Source organism: Aedes albopictus, chromosome 2 (genome assembly GCF_035046485.1).
Source record: "Aedes albopictus strain Foshan chromosome 2, AalbF5, whole genome shotgun sequence".
Taxonomy (NCBI): Eukaryota; Metazoa; Arthropoda; class Insecta; order Diptera; family Culicidae; genus Aedes; species Aedes albopictus.
Window position 1 is genome coordinate 421,672,317 of NC_085137.1, and position 16,434 is coordinate 421,688,750.

General features: G+C 39.2%; 1 protein-coding gene across 3 annotated transcripts in view; it reads right to left on the reverse strand.

The window, feature by feature from the left end:
- LOC109426613 (uncharacterized) overlaps positions 1 to 16,434 on the reverse strand; it is a 678,826-nt gene that overhangs the window by 7,522 nt on the left and 654,870 nt on the right. The window lies entirely within an intron of this gene.

A 16,434-nucleotide genomic window follows, 5' to 3' on the forward strand; every position in this document is an offset into this window, starting at 1 on the left:
GTTAATCACATGGGATGATCAATTGCTGTCTCTCGGAATGGGTTGGGTTCGTTGGATGTATGAAATAGTGATAACAGTTTGCTGATAATGATGCTTTGGATGGATTTTTATTTTTATACTTTGTTTCTGAGAAGCTTACCATTAGGATTTTTTCGGTAATCCCTTTGAAAACTCCTTCGGCAATTCTTTTATAAATTGCTTCTTTAATATCTGTGATAATTCTTTAGAAAATTTCTTAGATATTCCTTCACTATTTATTTCAATAATTGCTGTAGCAGTTTCTTTCGGAATGCCATCGAAAATTATTATATAACTTGCTTAGATATTTTTTTGGGAATTTAAATAGAAATTATTTTGAAATTTCTTAGGCTTGTTTGGTAGCTCTTTTGGAAACTTGTTTGGTAGCTCCTTGTGAAATTCTATCGGTATTTTTTATGGAAATTTATCCGGTTATTCCTTTAGGATCTTCTCAGGAGTTTTTTCTGGAATATTTTCTTGGTATTTTTTTGAAAATTTCCCTTGTTAATTGGTTCGGCAATTCCATTTTAACCTTCCGTAACTCGCGCGGTTGACTACCTGCATCAGCACTACGCTAATGCTGAGTACAAAAAGCGAGATTTTTTCAACGTGTTGTACAAAATACAACAGCGCGATCGCTCGTGGGTTAATATCTCTTCGGCTATTTTTTCGGAAATCGCAATTCCTTTGTAAATTCCTTCAGCAAGTCCAATCCAGAATATCTGAATTTCAAAAGGAATTGTCCGAGAAATTTTCAAAGAAATGACCAAAGAAATTCACAAAAAAAATCCGAAAGAATTAATTCAAGAATATGCCGAAAGGACTGTGGAATGAATTCCTAAAATAAATGTTTGAAAGATTTGCTGAATTTACGAAAAAACTTCATAGGAAACTTTCGATAAACATTTACTGAAGGATTTTCCAAACAAATAGCCAAAGGAAGTCCCAAATAAATTTCCGAATCGAATTACCTGCTCAAATACCATTTTCTCAAAATAAATGCCGAAAAAATACTGGAAAAACTTGTAATTAGAAGGCACGGAAAGTTGCTAATTGACAAATTGAGAGATGAAATTTGTGAAAAAAAAATCGCATTCTGGTGAGATTCGGACCCATGACTCCGTATTCCCTAGACGGGCGCTTTAACCAACTAAGCCACAGAACAAGTAACGATTCTGTGGAATAGAAAGCCAAACTGACTCCAAAGCCACACCGTGAGCACATCTTTTTCATAAACCCATCTTTCGGCTTAGATGCTAATCCACAACACACTCGCGTTTGTGACCACTAACTACAAGTGAGAGCGAATTGTTTTTATGGAGCCGAGATTTACTATCGCGCTCCGCATACCTAGCCACACAGTAGTTTGTTTGCTGGTGTCTAATTGAGTATGCCATGAAAGCTCGGCACGGTCGCACGCTTTAACGACCAACTGCGCTGATGCGACGGAAGCAAGGGTACAATGGTACATATTGCCTCATACTGGTATTTACCAGATTTGCTGGTATGTCTTGCACATACTAAAAAAAAACTTGGAATTAGAAGGACGACATGTTGCTAATTTACAAATTGAGATACTCTCCAGGAGTTTTTCGGGAATCCCTCCAGGAGTTTATCTTAAATTCCAGCAGGATTTGATCGGGAATCCCTCCTTAAACAGTTATCTGCGAAAATCTCCAGGAGGTTCTCAGGAATTCCTCCTGTAGTTCCTCGGGAATTCCTCCAGGAATTCATCAGAAATTTCTCCAGGAGCTAGGAGTTCCTCGAAAATGCTTACAGGCGTTTGTAAGGAATTCTACTAGGACTTCATCGGGAATTCCTTTTGTAGATACTCGAGAATTCCTCCAGGAGTTCCTCAGGAATTCTTCCAGGAAATTCCTTTAGGAAATTCTCGAAAACTACTCCAGTTTTTCCTCGCGAATTCCACCAGGAGTTTCTCGCGAATTCCTTCAAGAGTTCCACGGGAATTCTTCCAGGAGTTCCTCGGGCACTTCTTCAGGAGTTCCTCGGGAATTTCTTCAGGAGATCCTTGAAAATTCCTCCAGGAGTTCCTCAGGAATCCCTCCAAGAGTTCGTCGGGAATTATTTCAGGAGTTCCCCGGGAATTCCTCAAGTTCCAGAGTTCGTGAGGAATTCTTCCAGAAGTCATCGAGAAATCCACCAGGAGTTCATCGGGAATCTGTCCAAGAATTCTTTTGAGAGTATCTCCAGGAATTCCTCCTGGAGTTTTTTCTTGGGAATTTCTCCACGGGTTAAGTGTTTCTCGAAAATCCCTCAAAGAATTCCACAAAAATACTTTCGGAGTTCCTTGAGGTTTTTTCGCCAGTTCCTCAGGAATTCCTCTAGGTTCCCCGGTAACCTACTCCAGGAGTTTCCTAGGAATTCCCGGGGATTTCCTGAAAGTATTCCAGTTGGCAAGAAAGAATGAAACTCGGTTCAAATGAGATCATTTGGACACAATACATATAAGCATACGAGATGAAAGCGCGAAAAAATCTAATAAGTAACGTTCGCTCGATATGAATCTCCGAACATGTGTCACAGATCGATAGAACCGAAAGCAAAGCCGAACAACATTTAATAGATCACAACCACGATCTTTTTGCCTGTCTAGGGCTAGTAGTCATCATCAAACTACTAGTACCTAGCCGTTCAAAACCAGGACGTTAGGCAACAGAGATTTTCGAGGAACTCCTGGAAGAATTACCGAGGAACTCATGTAGATGATTCTCGAGGAACTCTTTAAGGAATTCCCGAGGAACTCCTGGAGGAATTCCCGATGAACCCCAGAAGGAATTCCCAAGGAACTCTTGAAGGAATGAGACCCAGGGGCAATTCTCAAAAAAAAAAAAAAACAAATCTGCGGAAATAGCTGGATGAAGCTCTGTTTGAAATTCAAACGAAGTTTTGATAGGAATATACAAAAAAAATCCCTCGGTTTTTTTTAGGTTTTTGTAAAACTAGAAGAAAATGCCCAGATAAATGCGTAGAAGAAACTCAAAAAAAGGGATTGAAAAAAATCTTTGAATTTTACAATAGACCATTTTTGATTGTTCTTGAAGCTATCTAGAAGAGTTTATGGAATGTGTCAATTGCTTACTTAAAATTTTATTTTCTATAAATAATTGCTGATGAAAAAACTAATTCAATAGTTTAGCATATATCCTAAAATTCCCAAGAAATGGTGGTTGTCATATGTAAAACGTATGATACAAAACTACATGAACAACTATCTCAGCAGATCTTGTCTCAGCAGACAAGATAATTTAAATCATTTTTTGAAGAAATGTCGCATATAAATAATATTACCTATAAGGTAAAAATCCATGGTTGAAAAAAAAGTACACCGGTGTTTATTAAATTTTGATGGAAATTCTAAAAAAAAAGTCCTTTTATCAATACAAAAACGGTTGTGTCGTTAATATAAACACAATATTTCAAAACCTAATATCCCTCAAAAATGCCTAGAAATCCATAGAAAAATACAAAAATATTAAAAGCTTCAAAAGCTGAGAAAATATTACGAAAATGATTTTTTTGAGAATTTTCATCAAAAATCGCCCTGGCGGAACCTTTTTGATTTTTTGGAAAATCGAAATGTTCTACAAAAAAACTTCAAATATGCATATCTTTCGTTTAAGGTTTGAGCACCTTGACTTTTCGAACATACTAATACTGGATCTTCTTATTTCAATTTATTCCAAATAAGCAAAAGCAAAATAAAAATAACAACAATGTTAAAAGATTGCTTCTAGAAAAAGCCCTCCCTGTTAAAAAAAGTATATATGGATTATGAATGGCCGCAATCAAATATAGGGGAACTTACGTATTTTCGGCACTTTTGTTCTCTTCGTCATGGGGGGTTTCTTAAAACCTGTTGAACTCAGAGTTGGCCTCAAATCCTTCCCAACCAAGATGAGTTATATGCATAAAATTCAGACAATTTGACCCACAAAAAAACCCCATGACGAAGAGAACAAACCTGCTGATAATACCCTTCGTCACCCTGTATGCTGATAGCAACATTGGGCATCAATTCGTTAGTTTCCAGAAGAGCTCATTCAATCAGTTGCCAAATTCAGACAAATCGGTACGTCAAGCCGACTGGTTGTTTAATAAACATCTCCAGGAAACGTTCATCCCATTCCGATATGTATTTACCCTTGAAATAATCAAAATCTCCTGCTGCTCTATTAATAATACGAATGTTTATTTCGGAACGCAGGCTGCCGCCATCATCGTGCCGTTTGTAACGTAGACAAGACCACATACGCGAACAGAGTAAGCATGTGTGTACATTTGCGGGGATCTATTTCCATCGCCCACATGCCGTAATTATGATTTAGTGCACTGTGCAACTGCGTGAGCTCTAAAATACCAAACAAGCACCATAGAGGGAACAGCTGGTGTCCGATTCAGCAGACCGGCGCGGCGGTCACTGCCAAGTTGAGGGAAGTTGTGCGATGCAGAACGAACCCCGGTTTATACTTTGGCACCAGGGTCCAGGAATTCCCTCGCCGCGCCGGTTGTCGTGTATCCCAATTTTGGAAATGTCCAAAATTGCGGGGTTGATTGGGTTGTTGATGTAACCATCAAGTACACACGTCTACTGACCGGCAAGCCTCCTCCCACCCAATAAAGGACTTGATAATTTACTCCCATTCATGCAACTATTCGAGCAAACGCGACACAGGACCACAACAGTGTTGATGAGTGCACAGCACATAGTGAACTAATGGCGATGTGATTGCATTCCGAGAAGGCGAAAATGGATTTAACGTGTTGTATCTACGGGTACAAGTGAATAACAAGTGAATGTGGTAATAATATCTAATATAAATAACTTTGATTTTTAGACTTGAAAACTAAGTTTTGCCTACGAACTTTGATGATAGGAGTTTTAAAAATACAGTATGATCTGTTAAATGTTCAGGTACCTAGGCGAAGAGGAGGAATTCAGACCGACTACCCAGCTGTCGAATGAAAACGACCTACAACCATCAATTTCGTCACGCCTACACAATGGTCATTTGGTTCTCTAAAAGTATCCGCTGTATTTCAAAGGGATTTCTGGTAGAATCCGTGGATGATAAGTTCCTAGAGGAAACCCAGAAGGAATTCCCGAAAGAACCCCTAAAAAATCCTGGAAGAACTCCTTAAGAATTTTATGAAAAAAAAAATCCGGAGGAATGTGTTGAGAATATCCTGGGAGAAACTCATGGAGGAATTGCTGTTGGAATTTCCCAAGGAAATCCTGGATCAATTCCTGGACAAATTCCTGAAGAAATACCTGGGGTAATTCCCGGAGGAATAACTGGAGGAGAAATGCCTAGATGATATTCTGGAGAAATTCCTGGAGATCTCCTGGAGGAACTTCAGGAAGAATTCCAGGAGGAACTTCTGGAGGAATTCCTGGAGGATTGTTTAGAAGAATTACTGGATCATAGTCAGGAGGAACCCCTGAGGAATTCCTGGAGGAATCAATGAAAGTATTCCTGGAGGAATCTCTAGATTGATTCCTTGAGGAATTCCTAGACGATTCCCTGTAGGAATTTTTAGAGGAACCCCTGCAGGAATTCCCAGAAAAAAACCTGGAAGAATTTCTGGGGGAATCATTTGTGGAATTCCTTGAGGAATTCCTGGAGGAAACCCAGGAAGAATTTCTGAAGGAATCCAAAGAGCAATTTTAGGAAGAGTTTCTAAAGAAATTTCAGGAGGAAATACTGAAGATATCGCTTAAATGCCTGAGGAAACCCTAAACCAAATGAATCCTTAAAAGAGTATGTAGAGGAGCTCTTGCAGAAACCCTTCTAGCAGTTCGTGATGGAATCCCTGGAGGAGTTCCTGCAGAAACCCCAGGAGGAATCTTGGAACCAATCCCAACAGGGATTCCTAAGGTAATTTCTGAACAGTTCCTGGAGAAGACTTTTTATTAATTCCTGGAGGAATTTCTGAAACAATTCCAGGAGGAATCCCTGAAGGAATCTCCAAAACAATTCTTGGAGGCATTTTTAAAATAATCTCTGAAGTTGTTCCTGAAAGAATCACAGAAGGAATTCACGGGTGAATCCCTGGAGGAATTTCTGAAGAAACCTCATGAGTAATTCCGAAAGCAATTCCATGAGGAATTCTTAGGGAATCTCAGGAGAGCTTTCTTACTGAATTTGTGGAAGAATTTCTCTAGAAAACCCTGGATAAAACATCTGAAGAAATCTTTGCTGGCAGTAATTATTGGATGAATTATTGAAGGAATAGTTGGATGGACTCCTAAAGAATTTTCTGTACAAAATTTCTAAGTAATTCATGGATAAATTTTTGAATAATCTGTAGTAAAATTTTCTGGAAGAATTTCTGGAAGACATTCATAGTATTTTTGCTATGAATAATTCCAGTTGGAATCATTGGAGAAATCTAGCGGAATTCTGGAAAAATATATGGAGAAATCCCTGAAGAATTCCTCTAGAAATCCTTCAAGTAATTGAAAAAAATTGCAGGTAATCCTGGAAAGCATTTCCCTCTACTGAATTTCTGAAAATTGTGATCGAATCCTTTAATAAATTTTTAAAAAGATCTCGAGAGGAGTTTCTGAAGGAATCACTACAGGAATTCCTAGAAAAATCCCTGAAAAAACTCCCGGAGCAATCACTTTTGGAATTCTTTGAGGAATCTCTAGAAAAATTTCTGCAAGTATGCCTGAAATAAATTCTGGAGGAACCTCTGGATGAATTCCTGGAGGAATCCTAAAATCAATAATGGCAGGTATCCCTGAAGAAAATTCTGAAAAAATCTCTTGAGGAATTCCCAGACAAATTTTCGGCGGAATCCTTGGAGGAATTTCTGAACGGAGTCTCTGAAGGATCTCCTGAAGGATCCTGCCTGAAGCAATGCCTAGAGGAATCTCAGGAGAAAATACTGGAGGAGCTTCTGGACAAATTCCTGGGAAGAATTTCTGAAAGTATAGTTGAAGCAATTCCTGGAAATATCGCTAGAGGAATTCTGTTCTGTTATTTCTGAAAGAATAACTGGAGGATTTCCTGGAGGCATTCCTGCACAAATTCCTGGACGACCAGCATTCCCCGGATGAATTCCTGGTGGAATCTCTAGAGGAGTTCTGGGAGGGACCTCTGGAAGAATTTCCGGAGCAATCCCTAGGAGAATTCATAGAGAAATCCCTGGAGGAGGAACTCCTGGATAAATTCGTGGAGGAATTCCTTATGAAAGTCCTGCAGGAATACCCGAAGTAAACCCTGGAAGAATCCTTGGAATAAATCATGAAGGGATTCTTGTATGATTTCCTGGAGGATTCCCTCTAGAGCATTCTGAGAAGAGTCCCTGCAGAAATTTCCGAAGAAACCTCTTGAGGAATTCCTGAAGGAATATCTAGTGAAATTTTCTGAAGAAATTCTTGGAAGAATCCCTGGAGAAATTCTTATAAAAATCTGCAAGAATTCCGAGAGGATTCCCAGAAGCAATTTCTAGAGGGACCTCAGGACGAAAGGAGTTCTTCGGGAGATTCTTTGAACTATCCTTGGAGGAATTCCTGGATGAATGCGAGTAGGAATTTCTTATGGAATTCCTGCAGGAATACCCGAAGGAAACTCTGGAGGAATCCCTGGAAGAATTCCAGTGGAAATCCCTGGAGGATTCCCTGGAGAAATTCCAAGATGAATTCCTGGAGCAAATCCTGGAAGAAATCCTGGAGGAATTCTTGGATGATTTCCTGGAGGATTCTCTAGAGGCGTTCTGGGAAGAATCTCTGCAGAAATGTCTGAAGAAACCTTGTGGACCGGACCTGGTTTGGTGGTTAGAACACAAGACTATCACGCCGAGGATTTGGGATCGAATCCCACTCCCGACATACTCACAAAATGTGGGTTCTTCCTTCGGAGGGGAAGTAAAGCGTGGGTTCCGAGATGAACTAGCCTAGGGTTAAAAATCTCGTTAATACAGACAAAAAAAAAGTCTGAAGAAACCTCTTGAAGAGTTCCTGGAGGAATATATAGTGAAATTTTTTGAAGAAATTCTTGAAGAATCCATGGGGAAATTCTTGTAAAAATCCCTGAAATTTCTGGAGGAACCTCAGGACGAATGCCTGGAGGAACTTCTATACAAATTCCTGGCGAAATTCCAGAAAAAACTCCTGGAAAAATTCCTAGAAGTATTCTTAGGGAGATTCCTTTGATCTATCTCTGGAAGAATTCCTGGAGGAATTTCTGAATGAATCTATGGAGGAATTCTGGGAGGAATCTATGGAGAAATTTCTCAAGAAATTGCTAAAGATATTCCTAGAGGAACTCTCAATGGAATTTTTGAAGGAATTCCAGGAGGAATTCTTCGAGAAATTCCTGGAAGAATATCTGGAAGAATCCTTAGAGGAATCTCTGAAGTAGTTCCTGGTAAATTTCTGGAGGACTTCTTGGTTCAGTTCCTGGAGGAATTTCTGGAGGAATCCGTGGATGAGAAATTTTTGGAGGAAACCCTGAGGGAATTCTCGAAAGAATCCCTGAAAAATCCTGGAGGAACTCCTAAAGAATTTCATGAACAAATTTCCGTGGAATTCGTGGAGGGTATCCTGGAGAAACTCCTGGAGGAATTGCTGTAGGAATTTCCGAAGGATCATTTCAAATTCCTGAAGAAATACCTGGGGTAATTCCCGGAGGAATTCCTGATGAAATTCCTGATGAATACCTGGAGAAATGCCTAGATGATATCTTGGAGGAACTCCTGGAGAACTCCAGAAGGAACTTCAGGAAGAACTCCAGAAGAAACTCCTGGAGGAATTCCTGGATAAACTCAGGACGGAATTTCAAAAGGAATCCCTGGAGGATTTCTTGGAGAACTTACTGCCGTAAAACTAGTGAAGGAATCCCCGAATTAATTCCAGGAGGGATTTCTGAAGCATTTTCTGGGATAATTCCTGGTGGAGTTCTTGAAGGTATTCCTGGAGGAGTCCCTAAATGAAATCCTGAAGGAATGCCTTAAGACAGGGGTTTCCAGACCTTTTGCTTCGCGATGCACTTTTTGGAAATATATCGTCGCGCGGTGCACTTTTTTAAAATTTCTCAAAGATTTTATTTGTTTGTTACAAAACTAGTGTGTTTTTCGATGCCACTTCCTGGTACATACACTAAACATGTCGTTGAAAAGATTTTCGTTCATCGATCATGAATATGACTTCATTGTATTTCTTGTCGATCTTTCCTCTCCTGGGTTTTTTTTTTTTCAAAATGCCTACCCAGGTCTTTCAGATTGCTTAGCGAAATCCTCAGCAGATTCCTGGTAAAATTCTTTCCAAAAAAAAAAAAAACATTTTTTTTAGTTCTCCTGGTGAAAGACTCGGTAAAGTTCTGCTTCTGTACATTACAGATATGTTACATAGCTCGTAAGACTATTGTTCATAATTCCTGGAGATATTTATAAGAACTGGTAAGATTTTTGGAAGATCTCCCTCAGTATTCATGCCAAACTTATAAGAATATTTGATAACATTTTCTTTGAAAATAATGAGCATGTTCTCTGAGATTAACTTGGTCACTTCTTCTTTTTGGCTCTACGTCCCCACTGGGGCTTGGCCTGCCCCGCTTCAATTTAGTGTTCTTTGAGCACTTCCACAGTTATTAATTGAAGGGCTTTCTTTGCCTGCCATTGCATGAATTTGTATATTGTGAGGTAAGTACAATGATACACTATGCCCAGCGAGTCGAGAAAATTTTCCCGACCGGAACGGGAATCGAACCCGCCATCTCCGGATTGGCGATCCATAGCCTTAACCACTAGGCTAACTGGAGACCCATTTAACTTGGTAAATTCCTTGTGAATTGATACTGAGATTCCATCTCGCGTTTTTGAGGATAGTTTCCGTACTTCAACTTAAAAACCAAGGTTGCAACCATTCATTTGCAAAGATTTACATTCATTTGCTATTATCTCAGTTCAGAAGCATGCTATCGAAAAACAATGTATGGATGAATTTAACCTTGTAGTTTTATCTGAAAGTTTGCCGAATAACATTGGGGTCGCACACGCATTCCAAAGTCGTGAGCGAGCTGTGAAGGCAACTTTCCATAGCGTGAATGAAATTTACATTCACCGCGTGGAGAGCTGCCTTCACAGCTCGCTCACGACTTTGGTATACGTTTGCGACCCCAATGTTATTCGGCAAACTTTCAGATACAACTACAAGGTTAAATTCATCCATACATTGTTTTTCGATAGCATGCTTCTGAACTGAGATAATAGCAAATGAATGTAAATCTTTGCAAATGAATGGTCGCAACCTTGTTAAAAACTATGGTTGATTTCCAATGCGACCCATTGTAGATTTTCCTCGGTGTTTTTTTGAGATATCCAAAGATCTCCAGAACTGTGATTTTTTCTATGGTCTTATCAGAAACTTTCCTACCAACCAGCTGCTATTCGGCCATGTTTCTGAAGTCAGCATCTGTTTCAGGTCAAACATTTGATTTAGGCGTAATTTACGGGTGATATTTTTTTCTTTAACAACAAATTTCTTTGCAGCCCAATTATGACCTAATTCGAACACGTTTTTAGTTATAGTAACATATTTCAGATTACAGAACTACATTTTCTCATATTTCTCCTAGTATTTTCGAAAATTTTGTTTTTGCAATTACGTGCCATAAGATTGGACTTTTCAATCGTCGAAAGTGTGTCAAAAAGGCCTACTTTTCTTCACTAGATCAAGAGTGCCGAAAAGTAGTACTTTTCGGCACTTTTGCTAGGTTACACATTACACAAGTTTTCCCAAAACACTAATGGTCTTCCGTAGTTTAATATCGATTCAATGGCTGCTTCTATGCCTGTTTGGCAGACCAAATCTGATTACAAGTGATTCCAATTCTGATTTGGTCAGCCAAACAGACGTAGAATGACAATCAGCAGTAGCGAACAACGCTTGTTTTTGACGCAACTCCGAGTACTTGTGATGCTAATGAACACAGCCTACCTGATTGAAAAAGGGTTTGTGCGCATGGATGCTTGCACGTGGTTTCTCTTTTGAGGCATGTGTGGCAGTCAGAAATGATCGTACTGAAGGGTATTTTTTATAATTGCAAAAAATGTTGTATGCAACTCGTTGCAAAACTCGATTTTTTCAGCACTCGTCGTATTTATCCAACTCTGCAAGCCTCGTTGAATAAATGTACGACTCGTGCTGAAAAAATCATCATTTTGCAACTTGTTGCATAAATAACTATTTTTGTTGCGGAAGATATTTCGCGCTTTTCAAGTGTGGTCCTGAAAAGTTTACTGTTTACAAACTTTTAGCTGTCAAAATGGGGTTCAACGTACAATGGGGGCCAGAGATGTTGACTCGCTTTTTTACTGTGGGGTAGTATACAGATGTTGACTCGCTTTTTTACTGTGGGGTAGTATACAGATGACTGTTTCCTACAGTTCCACCGTAAGATCGCTTTGTTTTGAATATATTTGAAGTTTTTTTAATTATATAAAAAATATTTATTATTTTACATTGAAGGTCCAGTGAACAAGCCACTATTTTTAGTTAAAACATCTTTTTTTAGATACTTAATACTACAATAGAACCCTAATCATTTTATTTTGGTTTTATGATAGTTAATTCAGGCCTCCTATATTATGTGTAACTAGAAGATAGATTTTAATGGTTTAGTTACAAAACACACACTTATTATTATTGTGAAGGCAACATATTTGGAAGACACGCGGTGCACTTAACAAATCTGCACGGTGCACCAAGTGCACCGCGGTGCACGATCTGAAAACCGCTGCCTTAAGAAATGTCTGGAGAAACCCCTGGAGAAATTCTTGGAGACATGCCTGTAGGAATTTCTGGAGAAATCTCAAGAGAAATTCTTTGCGAAATCATTGGAGCAATTGCTGGAGGAATTCCTGGATAAAGTTCAGGAGGAATCCCTAGAGAAATCCCTGTATTAATTTCTGGAGGATTTCCGTGAAGAATTACTGGAGCAATTGTGGGCTTCGTGGCGGTGCGGTTAGCGGCGTCAGTCGTCTAGGCGTTTCGTAAGCCTCGGAGTGCGGGTTCGATTCCCGCTCCAGTCGGAGAAAACTTCGTCGAACGGAAAATTCTCCATTGGGCCACTGGGTGTTTTGTGTGTTGTCCGTTGTCTCGTGTATGTGTAATGTTCAGTCTGTGCAGCCTCTGGCTGAAGACGGTGTAGTGTCTTTAAAAGAGGAATCCCTGAGGCATTCCTAGAGGAATCAATGGAAAAATTCCTAGAGGAATCTTCAGAAGAATTTCTTGAGGTATGGAGGAATCTTTGGTGGAATTTCAAGAGGAATCTCTAGCTTAATTCCTGGAGAAGTTCCTAGACGAATCAATATAGGAATTTTAAGAAGAATCTCTGCAGGAATTCTCAGAGGAATCCTGGCAGAATTCCTGGAAGAACTTCTGGAGGAATTCCTTGAAAAATTCCTGGAGGAATCACAGGATGAATTTCTGAAGGAATTCAAGGAGCAACTTCAAGAGGAGTTTAAAAAAAATCATTAGGAAGCACTGAAGGAATCGCTGAAATTCCTGAGAAAATGCTAAACTAAATGAATCCTTAAAATAGTATGTAGAGGAACTCTTAGAGAAATTCTTCCTAATAAAATCCCTGAAGGAGTAAACGAAATAATTCAAACTTTTTCGAAGACACAGTGTTTGATTAATTGACAAACTGAGAGATAAATTTGTGAAAAAAAATACCACTTATTATGGCGGGGTTCGAACCCACGACTCCGTATCGCTAGTCAGGTGCTTTAACCAACTAAGCCACAGAAAAAGTAACGATTCTGTGAAATAGAAAGTCAAACTGAATTTCCCCCTAACCGGGTCCGTCTATCACAACTTTATCACTCTTTCGTCTTAGATGCCAATCTTCCACACTCTCCAGATTTATGCGATGAGATTTGATGCCCTACGGCCACGTGCTTCTTCAACGCGGTCGCATGCTCATACGAGCGACTGCGTTAGTAATTCATCCATTTTTTAAATAATCCTTGAAGTTGGTCCAGAAGAAATTTTCGGGTGAATCCCTGGAGGAATTCTCGGAGGGGTTTCTGAAGAAACCCCATGAGGAATCCCGGTAGCAACCCCATGAGGAATTGTTAGGGAATCTTAGGAGAGCTTTCTTAGTGTATTTCTGGAAGAATTTCTTCTGGAATCCCTGGGTAAAAAATCTGAAGAAATCCATGCCGGCTGTAATTACTGGATGAATTATCGAAGGAATACTAGGATGGACTCCTAAGAGATTTTTTGTACACAATTTCTAACCAAGTCATGGATTACTTTTTGAATAATCTCTAGTAAAATTTTCTGAAAAAAAATCTGGAAGACATTCATGCAAAATACTTCGAATAATTTCGGATGGAATTATTGGAGCAATCTCTAGCGGAACTCTGGAAGAAATATATGGAGAAATCCCTGAAGAAATCTCTGAAGGAATACCTGCAGAAATACCTTAAAGGATCTCTGGAGAAATTCCTGAATGAAACCTCGAAAAAAGTAGTTGAACAATCACTGGAGGAACCTTTAAACAGATCCCAGGACAAATACCCGGAAAAAATGTCAGGTGAAATCCCAAGATGATACTTTTATGTCTCCTAAAAACTGCAATACCGATTTGAGGGCGCTCATACCGCTTAAAAGTCATCTCAAGTCAGCCCCCCCCCCTGGGTCCCCTCTAGGAAAAAATCTTGGCTACGCCAATGGACAGCACGTTTATCTCTGGTACCATAAACCAGGGTCAAATTGATCTCCGGGTTTAAATTGATCAAACATTTTTCCTTTCAAGAATCGTATTGTTCGAATCAGGTACTAAACGATATTCAAAAGGAAATTATTTAAAGAAGACTTTATCTAAAAGAGAAACGTCTGATCAATTTTGACCCGGTGATTAATTTGACCCCAGTTTACGGTACTTATTCCAGAGTGCAGTAACGATCACGTTATTGATAACCATACATTTTCGAGGCATGACACGCTGGCGCTGGTTTGTCAAAAATTGAGCTTTTTATGCTAGAGGTTAATGTCAGCCACTACTAAAATTGAGGTAGAATCAGACTTTTCGTAATCACAGAACAAAACAGACAGCGGTAAGAAAGCCAAATCGACATCGATACAAGACAGAAATTTGTCACTGATAACTGACTTCAACAACAGGTCGACAATACGCGTATTATTAGAAGCACGTGCGATGCAAATTATCATCCGCCAATCAGAGAAGGATTAATTTGGAGTCTGGAGAAGTTTTTCACTCAGTTTAATCATTGTGCCATTGTTTCGAGCACGGGTTGGTTGTCACGGGCTGTATCGCGGCAGTAGATTCGGTGAAAATTTTCCGCCTCAAAACGCAACGCCGTATGAGTCGGAGTCCCTTTTTCCAAGCGAACGAAACCATATGGAACGCATCTCTGTTCTGTTCATCCACTATGGACTGTGGAAAACCGGATAGAGAAAGCTGGGGATAAAGTGAGTTTGAAATGTGATGAAAGAAAGCACGGAATGAATGTCATTACCTGCGACGCATTGAAATATCTAAGTAGTCTCATAGATTTGCTCATCATTTCTCAAATTAGTTCGAGAAATGTCCCGACCTGGCCTCGGTATACCCTACTGTTTATATGAACGCATGAAAGCGGATAATAAGTGTAAATTTGATTTCGCGCACAATTACCGTTCCTATATGGTGAAGGGAGAGGAGTAAATGGGGGATGAAACCTGTTGAGACGTAGAGCTCTGATTTCACGCACACTTTGCGTTTCGCGCGTTTGAAAGTTAATTAATTTTGGGATTCTGCTGCGTGCACACTGAACAATGTTACTTACACATGGTTTGTGCTGCGTTCTAGTTGTTGCCCAACCTTTTCGGAAATTTGCTCTGAAGTACAATGACCTTCTGTTGAAATTGACAATTTTAATAAAATAGCCTCGTTGAAGTTATTTTTACGCAGAATTTTTGCTTATAATCTTGGCTGAATTCATCGGACTTCTTAGATTTTATGGAGGATTTTCCATAAACAAATCTTTTAAGAAATACTGAAAAAATAAATTGGTGAGTTTTTGAAAGATTTCTAACTAAAAACTTTCGAAAGCTTTTGTAGCATTCATGTGAATTTTTAAACTTAATAAAGTCCTGAAATGCTTAAGTCCCGTAACTTATAAACCAATAAAAATAAAATAAAAAAGCGTCCTAACATTTACATGCGTTTACGTTGTGTCAGAGTTCTTATTGTGTTGTTTGGCTCATTGCTAGTCAGTAGAACTTCGTCTGATTTGTAGCTAAACTTTCTTTATTTAGACGATGATGACGTGTTCCCAGAATCAACCTTCTTCTAGATACTTAGCCTTCATCTTCGGAGCAAGTGTTAACCATCTTGCCTCATCTAGTCACAAGGTAGAATCTAATTATCACAACAGTTGGCTCCAACATACCTGAAAAGAAACAAGACACAAGACAAAGTTCACATCAGTAAAGAGCAATAATCGTTTTCGGGCTAATTCAGAAAGTCAAAATCAAATTTTCAGAACGGAACGGAACGGTGAACGATTGCATGGAATTTTGTGCTGAAGTGAGCTGCTCTAGGGGAATGAATTCCCCAACCAACAACTCGACAGCTACGGTCGTTCGTCATTCGCTGACTCGGTCCGTTTTGAGATCGGTCGGTCGTCGTTGGGAGGGGCACCTGTTGCTCGACGGGAATCTAATTTGTAGATACTTCTGAGTAACAACGACGACTAGGACGACGACGGCTCCCTTTGGGCGATTTGTGCAAATGTTGTTGCTCTTGCTGCTGTTTTTTTTATTGTTTATCTGCATGTTGAAAATTTCACCCAGCTTGGTAAGTATCTCTTCCAGGACGATCGGAGAATACTTCTCATAAACCGTTTGCAAAGTGTCAACAACAGAGTCATGCCCTACTCACCTCTGTGCCGTTAGCATTTTAAATATTGTTTGGAAACGGTATGATAGCGATGCAAACAAATTTTACAAAATCAAAAGATCGTACAACAAAAGAACGAAATACAAATCCAGATTTCAGAATTGTACTCCAAAAACTTTTAAAAACAACAGATTTTGGTAAAACTAATTGTGGAAACGACCAACTGATTTGCCAATCAAATTTATCCCTCTACAATTGGCTTTTCGGTCCGGAAAAATTATGAGCGGGGTGATTCTATTGTATCCGACGTTTCGGTTCTTGGTTTGGGCCTTCTTCAGGGAAGTTATATCCCGGGTAGAGGTGAATAACAAACCAATAACTAAAGAATAACATATTTTGGTTATCATATCTAAATTAGCAATTCTTTAGTTTTTTATGAATAGCTCAGGATGACACATAAATAATAAAATATGCTATCATTGTAAAACTTGTAACTGGCGAGTTATTATTAAAAAGTATAGTAACACAATAATAA